Source organism: Piliocolobus tephrosceles, chromosome 17, assembly GCF_002776525.5.
Source record: "Piliocolobus tephrosceles isolate RC106 chromosome 17, ASM277652v3, whole genome shotgun sequence".
NCBI lineage: Eukaryota > Metazoa > Chordata > Mammalia > Primates > Cercopithecidae > Piliocolobus > Piliocolobus tephrosceles.
Window position 1 is genome coordinate 30,365,218 of NC_045450.1, and position 10,749 is coordinate 30,375,966.

The window sequence follows — 10,749 nt, forward strand, 5'->3', positions numbered from 1 at the left end:
TGCAGGCTGCAGAGACGCCCGGGTCCTGCACCTGAGCTGGTGGCCTGAGGCAGCTGCACCCGGGAGATCCTGCCCGGCCAACTCGGAAGGTACAGGGCTCCCGCTTGTCCCTGACTCCTGTCTGCTCTGTGAAACGGGAGACCCAGGACTGCAGCCGCGGTCAGTCGCCGCAGCTGCACCCGAGAGGGCGGATCTTGCCTGTTCCCGGCCGCCACCCAAGAGCACAGGGAGGCTCCCGGACCCACAGCCGCAGTTTGGGAGGGCGGGGCTCCTGGCTGATGGGTAGAGCAGGAGGCCTGGGTCTGCAGCTGCGGTTTGGATGGCTGCAGCGCACCTGAGTTCAGGTTCCAACTCAGAAGGGAAGGGGCTCCCACGGCTCCGTGAAGTGTGCAGCCCCCGCTGCGCCTCCCTTCTGCAGCCGGCGTGATGGCAGCAGCCACTGCCAATATCGGGAGCCAGAGTAGCAGAGCTTGGATTTCTGCGTTTCTGGTATTCTTTTATGGCAATCACCACTCCCTAGTCTAGACAAAAAGGTGGGGGCAGAGCCTGGGTCCTCTGCTGTCCTCTCAGTTTGTCCTTAGAGGAGCCACAGAGATCTTCTAGTCCCCACAGCCTTCACCCAGTGCAGAGGCTTTCCTCAGAACCTCTTCAAGATGGCTTGAAATGTTAGGAGCCGCATTTTGCTCCTAAGCTGGACGTGTGTGCAGCACCTTCCGCCTGTTGGTCCCAGCTGGGCTCCCTTCCTCACAAGCTGGAGTCTGCCAGCATGAGTGAGAACAGGGAAGAGAATCCGCTGCTGTTCAAGATAGTCATTTTATCTTTTAATGTAATCCCATGTTGACAGATTGTTGGCTTGACAAACGGAAGAAGAGGCATTGGCTTTGAATTTTTATTGCCTATTTTCTGATTCATTAATAAAATGAAAAGGATACAAAAAATGTGAAAGACACATGTAAATATTACTAAGAATAAGCAGTACTAAAACTATTGAGTTTGTTAACTGTGGAGATTAATATAAACAACCTGTTGGTAATATGTTAATAAACTAAGAGGATTAAGTAATTTTTTTAATATAGAGGCTACAAACACTAAGATAAGAATATTTACGAAGTAAAAAAAGAAACACATTTTAAATTTTTTGAAGCATAATCAAATTTCTCATTAAGTGTCTCTTTAAAAAATTTTAAGATTTAGATATTCTTTCAAATCTCTTTTAATTTTAAAAAGCCATGAAAGGTTTACATGGCCATTATATATATTGTTTAAAAAACTTTAAAATTAGGCCAATATGTTATGGATTTGGATATAAAATTTGAATATAAGCATGCAAAATTACTGCAGATTATTTATTTTTGCTTACCCGACCAGGACTGAGACTGTAGATACTTCATTTGGTGAATATAGAATATGCCAGTAAGAAAACCAAGCCATCTTAGCCAGGTTTGATGGCTGATGCCTGATATCCCAGCACTTTGGGAGGCTGAGTTGGGAAGATTTCTTGGAGCCCAGGAGTTTGAGACCAGCCTGGGCAAGACGGCAAAACCCCATGTCTACAAAATTTACAAAAAGCTGGACATGGTGGTGCATGCGTGTAGCCACAGCTACTCAGGAAACTGAGGTTGGAGGACCCTTGAGCCTGGGAAGTCCAAGCTGCAGTGAGCTGTGTTCTCCCTCCTGCTCTCCAGCCTGGGCGATGGAATGAGACTCTGTCTCAAAAAACCAAAAAATATTGTCATCTAAAACATCAAAGTTTAAATGAGATGACTACATTCACTGAGCAAATTATTTTATGCCCTTGTAAATTTCTCATAAGTAAATTAACTTAGAAAAATATATTCTATCAGACGACATTTTGATGATTAGTGATGACAACATATCAGTATAGGAATAAATGATCCAAGTGGCTAATGAGCTCATGAAAAGGTGCTCAACATTGTTTTCATTAGGAAATTGCAAAGCAAAATCACAATCAGATATCACTTGAAATTACTAGCATCCTCAAAGCATGTATTTAACTTACTCATCCTCCAGATTAGAAAATAAAGTGCAGCTTATGTTCAAAAAGTACAATTCATACAGAGCAAGGTTTAAAAGTTCTCTACTAAATGTAACCTTTCAAAGGTTTGTGTTGATTAGTACACATTCAGACACTGCCCACCCAGTGACTATAAAAACTTCATTTTTGTTTTCAAGTCTTCAGATGACAGATTGCACTGGAGTAGATGTGATCTTGCTTGCCTAAAGACAGCTGTGCTGGCCAGGGGCAGTGGCTCAGGCCTGTAATCCCAGCACTTTGGGAGGCCGAAGTGGGTGGATCAGCCTGGCCAACATAGTGAAACCCTGTCTATACTAAAAATACAAAAAATATAGCTAGGTGTGGTAGCATGCACCTGTAATCCCAGCTACCCAGGAGGCTGAGGCAAGAGAATCATTTGAACCCAGGAGGCGGAGGTTGCAGTGAGCCGAGACCTTGCCATTGCACTCCAGCCTGGGCAATGAGCGATACTTTGTCAAAAAAGAAAAAAAAAAAAAAAAAAACCCAGCTGTGCTATGGTTTTGTGTTTTTTAATCTCAAAAGTTAAATGATTCGAGAGTGGTTTTGCTAAACAAGCTGAAGCACACACCTCATTCCATTAAAAGGTAAGAAAACAGTTCTGAGGGACAGCAGGCTTAAAAGGCCCAGGATCACTGTGTGAGGCCACAGGTTAGTTCCCCCAGTGGGACATATGGACTCCAGCGCTGAATCTTTGAAATTCCACTCCAGTCTTGGCCTTATCCCACCCACCAACCGGCCTCAAAAAAGTAAGAGAGGAAAATATGCCCAAACGCATTTACCTTTCCTCCAAAATTCAGAGACCATGCAGAGAGTTGCCTTTTCTTTTTTTTTTTTTTTTTTTTTTGAGAGGGAGTCTCGCTCTGCCGCCCAAGCTGGCGTGCAGTGGCCAGATCTCAGGCAACTCAGCCAGTTCCTCCCTGTTGGTGATGCCTGGAAAGCGATCTTTCTCAAATGCTCAGAGGAGCAAGGTGGTCTGGAATCAGCGGACAGTGGTTTGCTTTCTCCTGCCTCCTTGAGGGCTGCATTTCCCTGGCCAGGGCCGAGGTTCCCGCTGGTGCTGCCTCAGCTGGGTGATCTCTCATTCTGCAACCAGATCTGGACCCTGGGCTCCTGAATGCCGATCGCTTGGGCCAGCTGTTCTCTGCTGGTGATGCCGGAGTACGAGTTCAGCTCAAAGCACGCTCGCATGTCATCCCTTCGGGTCACAGTCCAAAAGAGTCTCCTTCGCCTTCCTCCTCCTCATTACTTCGGGGAGAGGGTTGTCAGAAGCTGTGGGGAGAGCCATCGCGGAGAGACCTTGCCAGAATTTCACAGGACAGGCACGGACAGAGAGCGGCCGGCCAGCTCCCTTGTACCTCACTTGGCCTCTGCACCGAATGCAGAATGAAAAAGAGACAACCACCCGAATTTCGGCTCTTTGCTCTTCGGGGAATTGACTCATTCCTTGGGAGAAGGAATTCGTCAGAATCGCTCAGGTCTAGCGATTTGGAGGGTCGGTGAGCCCCCTGCGGGCCGACGCTGCTGTGGGCCAAGCACTTAGCCCGAACTGGTCGCCCAACATATTCCCGGAGTGCGGGGTCCTGTTGGTCCTGGAGGCAGAAGACTGCTTTTCTATCTGCCTCCCCTTCTCTATTTCTTGCTTGCTTTCTCCCTCCGTTCCTCCGTCCATTCCTCCCCCACTCACTTTCTTTCTCCCTCCCTCCCTTTCTCCCTGACTTCGCTTCTCCCTCTTTTTCCTCCCTCTTCTCCTCCCTCCCTTCCTTCCAACCTCCCTCTGTCCAACCGTCCTATCCTCCCTCCATCCTTTTCTCCTTCGCTGCCTCGGTTCCTCTCCCCATCGCTGCCTGCCTTCACTCCGGTCTTGAAAGGGCAGTATCCAGGTTTGCGCGAGGTCTGGGCTCCACATTTAGCTGCCAGGCGCTCCTCAATGATGGCGAGAAGGCTGGCGGGGCACCGGTGGGCGCGTAACGTTGGAGCAGGGAGGCAGCGGAGGCCAGCCGCGGAAAAGACAGCCGACCTGTATGCTACCCGGTCCCAGTGTTTCGCAGGACCGAGTTCTCCCCCTACCCCACTGAAGAACGCGGGACGAAAAAGGAATGAGACCTCTGCCTGGGCAGATCCCAAAGCCTAGCCAGCGGCCTGAGGTCCCGCGCATGCGCAGTAGACGGCCCACTTGGGTGTATTGGGGCTGTCTCTGGGATCCCCTGGATGCTCAGGAAAGGATAACAGCTCTGCTCTGTGTGTAGTCCGTCACGGGACCCAGAACTCAAAGATTCTACACAGGTCAGGTGAAAGAGAAGAGAAGCCTCTCGCCTCTGCATACCGAGCCTGATGTTCACCCCCAAAGAGTCCATCGCTCTGCCCCACCCCACCCCAACCCCGGGTCCTAAAACTCCTGGGGCACGGCCCGGTATTCTTCATCGCTTAGGAGTGGTTCCAGCGGAGTGGGCTTTTCCACGTCCTTTAGCTGCCTCAGTGGCTCTGGATCTAGAAGAGATTATGCCTTTTGCTGAAACTCTGGGGTCGACAAGAGCTCCTCTAACAGGCTGGTAGTGAGCGCAGCGCTCTGGCTGTTGGAGCGGTTGGGAGGGCGCCTGGATGGCTTGCATCTGCCCCTGCCATGCGGAGGCCTACGCAGGCATCAGCTGTGGAGGTGGAGGCGCCTTGGCTTCGGGTTCCTATGTCGCCCTGGCGACCTGGGGACCCTGGCCCCAGCCCCACCACGGACTCAGGTGGAACGGGTGGGGCACAAGTACACCTTACCTCTGTGACTCAGCTTGACCAGGCCCAAGCTGTCCCACTGAGCACGGCCCCAGCAGGCCGCCGTGCTGTGGGTCCTGGTCCTCCTGACATCTGGTCTGGTGCAGAGGCCACCGAGGGGTCTGAGTGGGGGAGACCGCCGCTTCCATAGGAGCCAGGACATCGAATCCAAAAGACCGGAGTGCCAGGAGCAGGTGGGAGATTCCTTATGCCTGTAAAGCCTGTCTGGGCTGGAGCAGAGTGAAGGCCCTTGCTGCCTGGCTCAGGAAAGCTCTCTGTGGGAGAACCCAAGGCGGGCTGTTCATGTGGGGTGCGGGAAGCGGCCTTTTCCAGGCCCAGGTGTGGGGAGAGTGACATCTGCCCAGGGGTGCGTTGCACCAGCCGCCTGTTGCGTGTGTCCCCTGCCACCCTGGCCTGGAAGCCTGGCCCTTTGATTCTGAAACCAAATATGAATCCTAGACTCCGGGAGGCCCGTCTCTCTGGCCAGTTCCTCCCTGGTGGTAATGCCTGGAAAGAGATGTTACTCAAAGACTCAGAGGAATACGGTGGTCTGAGATCAGTTGATGGCAGTCGATTTCTCCTGCCTTCTTGAGGGTTGCCTTTCCCAGGCCAGGGCCGAGGTTCCCGCCGGTGCTGCCTCAGCTGGCGTGATCAGGTACCTGGACCCCTCAAGATTGAGGCCTATTGCATTGGGGAGTTATACCTGATATAAATGATGAATTGATGGGTGCTGACGAGTTGATGGGTGCAGCACACCAACATGGCACATATATACATATGTAACAAACCTGCACGTTATGCACATGTACCCTAGAACTTAAAATATAATTAAAAAAAAAAAAAAGATTGAGGCCTAGGAGACTGACTGACAGGGGAGGTCCCAGTAGTGGGATCCTCTGCTCAGTTTCCACCCCAGAGGGTCTGGCAGAACTGCTTTGGCAACAGCTGATGCAGACCGGGGCTCAGGCCCTAGTCTGCCAGTCACAATCACTGAGCATCTCCTCTGCCTTATGGGCCTAGTGGCTGGCTGGGCCCTCTGGTTCCTGCTACCTCCTTGCAGGTGCCCTGACAGTCACCTCCTTCCTGAGAGTCACTGGTGCTGGTGAGAGGGAGGGATATGGAACCCCCCCCCATCCCTGTCTCCCAGAGGACAACTGCACTGGTCCCCCAGGCCTCTGAGCTCCAACTGAGAAGCTGGTGATTCCACCTTCCCATCCTCACAGCCCCTTCCCTACCAGGAGGGAACCAAGTCTCTCCCAGGGGGACCACAGCTGGCAGCAAGAGACCAAGGGCAGCTCAGCCGGGGAGAGGGAGCATGCCCAGCTCACCAGGATGCCTCGCCTGTGCCTCTGCTGTGGTGCCAGGGCCCCATCAGGACAGCTCTGGTGTTTATCCTAACCAGGTGAAGCGGGAGCCAGGCTGTCCCTCCATCCCTGCCCCTCCAGGCCCAGGGACCCCAGCAAAGCCTGTGCCTCTCCATAGCCCCCACCAAGGGTTCTGGGCCTCATGCAATGACCAGATGGGAAGAAGGGGCAGGCCTAGGCAGAACCCCTCTCCTACCCCTTCCCCAGATTGAAAAAGAAATAGGTCATTTCACATGTCATAATTTTATATAAATATGAGTAAGAAATTTATTGAAAATCTAGATGAATTAGTAAGTTAATTAGATACAATCAGATATAAGATTAACATACAAAATTAAATTGTACTATTGCATAAAATCGGTTATTCTAACAATTTTTCCATTGGTAAAAGCATCAGAAAGGAAGAAATACTCAGAAATAAATGTAACAAAATAAATGCAATGACTTTATGGTGAAAAATTATTCTAAAATGCTAAAAGTAATCAAAGAACTGAGTATGTTGAGTGACGTCAATATTCAAGAATAACAATACTTACTATTAACACCAAAATACTAAAAGCTGGTTCTATATATTCAATGCAAATTTGCTAGTTTTGTCAATAAAAATTGTAAAGCTCTTCGTAAAATGTATGTGGATATGCAACCAAAATAAAATAAATGCAATTTCTTAAAAAAGAATAACAAAATTTAATGACTTGCCCCCCCAATATCTTTTTATTTTTGTTTTTCAGCAACAGGGTCTTTCTCTGTCACCTTGGCTGGAGTTCAGTGGCACAGTCACAGCTCACTGCATCGTGGAACTCCTGGGCTCAAGCAATCTTCCCACCTCAGCCACAGGAGTAGCTGGGACAACAAGTGCATGCCACTCATCCTGCTAACATTGCTTTTTCTTGTAGAGATGGCATCTTGGTATCTTGCCCAGGCTAGTCTCAAACTCCTGGGATCAAGCAATTATCCTGCCTCAGCCTCGCAAAATGCTTGGATTACAAGTGTGAGCCACTATGTCCACACAATCAATATCAATCTTTATTGCAGTGTTATAGTCTGGTACTAACATGAGTATAGATTCATGTAGGCGAATAGAACAGAAGGGCAACTAATAAACATTAATTTATGGTAAATTGATTGTGTCTCAGATGCCAAGAAATTGTAATAGGAAAATAAATGTCATTTCAAAAAGTTTTGCTGGGAAAACTAAATATCCACTTTGCAAAAGGATAAGGTGGACCCCTAACTGAAACTGCAGCTGCCCAAAACTACTCAAAAAGAATAATCCATCAAAATGTAAGAGGTAAAACACAAAATTCTTTGGAGAAATCATAGAGTTAATATTTGTATTCTTGGATTACATAGATATGTATAAGATATTACACCAAAGGCACAATTTTTTAAAAAACAGATGAATTATACTTTATTGAATTGGAAACTTTTGTTCTTAGAACATCAAAAAGAAGATGAAAAACTATGCTGCTTAATGGGAGAAAATATTTTAAATTGTATATGTGATTTGGGTATATTCGAGTTTATAAATAATATCATATATATATATATATATAATCTCATATAAGAAATCTTAAAAACCAAACTCGGAGAAGCTAGTATGTAGAATGTATAAAAAACTCTTATCAGTCAATAATGAAACAACTATTGACAATTAAAAATGGACAAAATATTTGAATAGACGTTTTCCATAGAAGATACACAATTTGCCAATTTGCTCAATTTCATGAGTTGCTAAAATAATACAAGTCGAACCACAATTAATACTGATTGACACCCACTAGAATGGCTATACCAAAGATACAATGACAAATGTTAGAAAAGAAGTGGAGAATATGGAACTCACATGTGCTGCAAATAGGAACGTAAAATATTGTGCCACCTTGAAAACAAAACAATAAGAAATAAAAATGTGGCTATCCCGCAAAATGGTGCACATAAAATCACTATAGGACACAGAAATTCTAACCCAAAGTTAGTATGCAAAACGAGTGAAATTCCTATAATCATACAAAGACTCTTATATGAATGCTCATAACATGTGGTAATGTCCATGCGATAGAACGCTACTTGCCATCCAAGAGGAGTGATGTAACGATGCAAGCCACAACAGAAATGAAACCCAAAAATATTAGGCTAAGTGAAAGAAACCAGACCCAAAAGACCACATAATTCATGATCCTGGCTATTAGAAGCTCTGATAATAGGCTCATCTATAGAGACATAAAATTGATTGTTGTCTAGATCTGACACAGCAAAGGTGAATGCAAATAGGATGCATTTTCCTCTTAAAAGATACAAATACTCTAAATTTAAGTGGTAATTAAGCTCGCATGGCTCTATAAGTATACTAAATAGCTTGGAGTTGTATTTAAAATATGTGATTATATTATATAAAATATAACTCAGTAAAGCATTTTTAGCAATCAACATGTCAACATACACTAAGGTTGTCTTAGGCTTTCAGAAACCCAAGTCACAGATTGTAAAAATGAAGTCTATTTCTTGTCCACTTCAAAGCATGATAAAGAAAAGGGAGGCAGTAAGCCAACACGCAAAGGTTTGGTCACCGATGCAGGGGTATTAATGGGCAAGAACCATGTGATTCGTTTAACCAGATCAGAGAAGCAAAGGAAATGATAGTCATTTATTGACGACCACTCTGACTCGCAGATTGTTAGCAATGTGAAAGCTGTACTCATAGGGTTGGGCATATTTCTTATCAAACACAGCTCAAAAGAGCCATCTCACAGAAAGATTATCAACGAACTCTCCTCTCCGCAGGTGCCTGGAATTTTACAGTTGTCTACCGCCAGTCCTAAAACTGCATCGTAGTCATTCATTCGAATGACTACGCAATGTAACACTCAAATCCAACACGAAACCCCACATTTCATGACTACCACATTCAATAATTTGCCTTTTTTCTTTCTTCAATTTTTGGCCAGCCCTCTGCATTCCCTCTGTTTGTAGCCCTACCTGGCGCCGCTGGTTCTGGAGCAAAATTGTCCACCTCGGGAGCTCGGGCTGCTGGTCCGTGTTCCGCACCGGAGCCCTCGTTGTCCAGCACGGGAGCTGTGGGGCTGGCTTGGCCCTCGCAGGGCACAGACGGCCCCTGACAGTCCCAGGAGCCCACGGTCGCGCCCCAGGGGCTCAGATCTGCCCTGGAAACTGCGCCTGGCAGAGAAGGAGCAGGGGGGACGCCCGTCCCACCCTCCGCTCTGCACCGTGCGCCAAGAAAACCCAATTCCAATTCCGAAATAAAAGGATGCAGAGGTACGCCACTAGCTCCCTCCCTTCCTGCTGCAGGCCCTAAAGGGGTGGCCCCGCTATCCCCGAGACTCCAGGAGCTTCCCCGCCCCGGAGTCCCGCGACTTCTCCGAACTGCCGTTGCCAAGCGCCACGTGGGGCAGGCAGGAGCCCAAGTCTCTTGGCGGTGGAGCAGGTGAAGCCGGTTTCATTTCCTTCCTCTGGGACCCAGGAAGGTCTGGCAAGGAAAATACCCTGCCCCTGGTAGGGGCGACCTCAGGAGCTCCAAGCCACTATCTCCCAGAAGCCCTACAGAAGGGCCCTGCAAGACCTGACCTGCTGAGGCCCCTTCCTTCCACCCTTTATCCTTCGGGGACCCGTTATTCCCCTGCGAACCCCACGAGGTTATTCCTGCGCACCCCGCAGTGGCCTCCGGCCTTAGAGCACCCTCGAGTTTTCCCAGCCCAGAACGTGGGGACTCCACAATTATTCCCCTCCGAAGACTCCTCCCATACCTGTCTCCTGGCATCAGCGACGCTGACACACCACGGAGACCTCCCAGGATGCCCCCTTCTCGGCGCCAATCACCTGGGAGTCTCCACAATGACTTCCCCAGGTCGAGGGCTTACTGAGACCCTGCACAGCGACCCCGACGCAGAGGATAACCCTCCAGCACTCCCTCAGACATCCCGCCCACCCTACAGTGGAGACCAGGTCCCACCCTCCACTCAAGCGATGGCTTCCTGCAACCACCCATAAAAAGATGCTTTCCTGGAGACCCCCACAGGGCGGGTTACACAGGGCCGACCCTGTGAATCCCTCCCCAGACATCCTCGGGCCCTCTCCACAGGGAGACCGCACAAGCGGAGAACTCCCCTGGAGAGGATCCTCAGACACCATCCTCACCTCCACCACCACAACCAGAAAGACCCAAGGGAGATTGGTGGCCATGAAACCCGTGTCCACACACGCACTCCTCCAGACCGCCATCTCCAGGACCCCCACTCATGGCCACCTCACCCCATGGTGACCTCAAAATGCTCTCCCTGCATTGCAGGGAAAAGAAAGGGAGAGTCCAGCCAAACTTCCTGAAGGAGAATCCATTTTCCTTTTATTTATTATGCATTGGAGCTCAAGTGCAGAGCAAGAAGGGTTTTATAGAAATTTTTAAGTTCTTATGTATAGGTTTGCATGGAAATTTAAACATTTAATGATAGGGATAATAGATAATAAACCCATCCTAAATACATTATCACTAGGTTTCAGCAATTCTTATTTTGCCATTTATTTTCAACTATCAACTCCAAATATCCTAGTAGT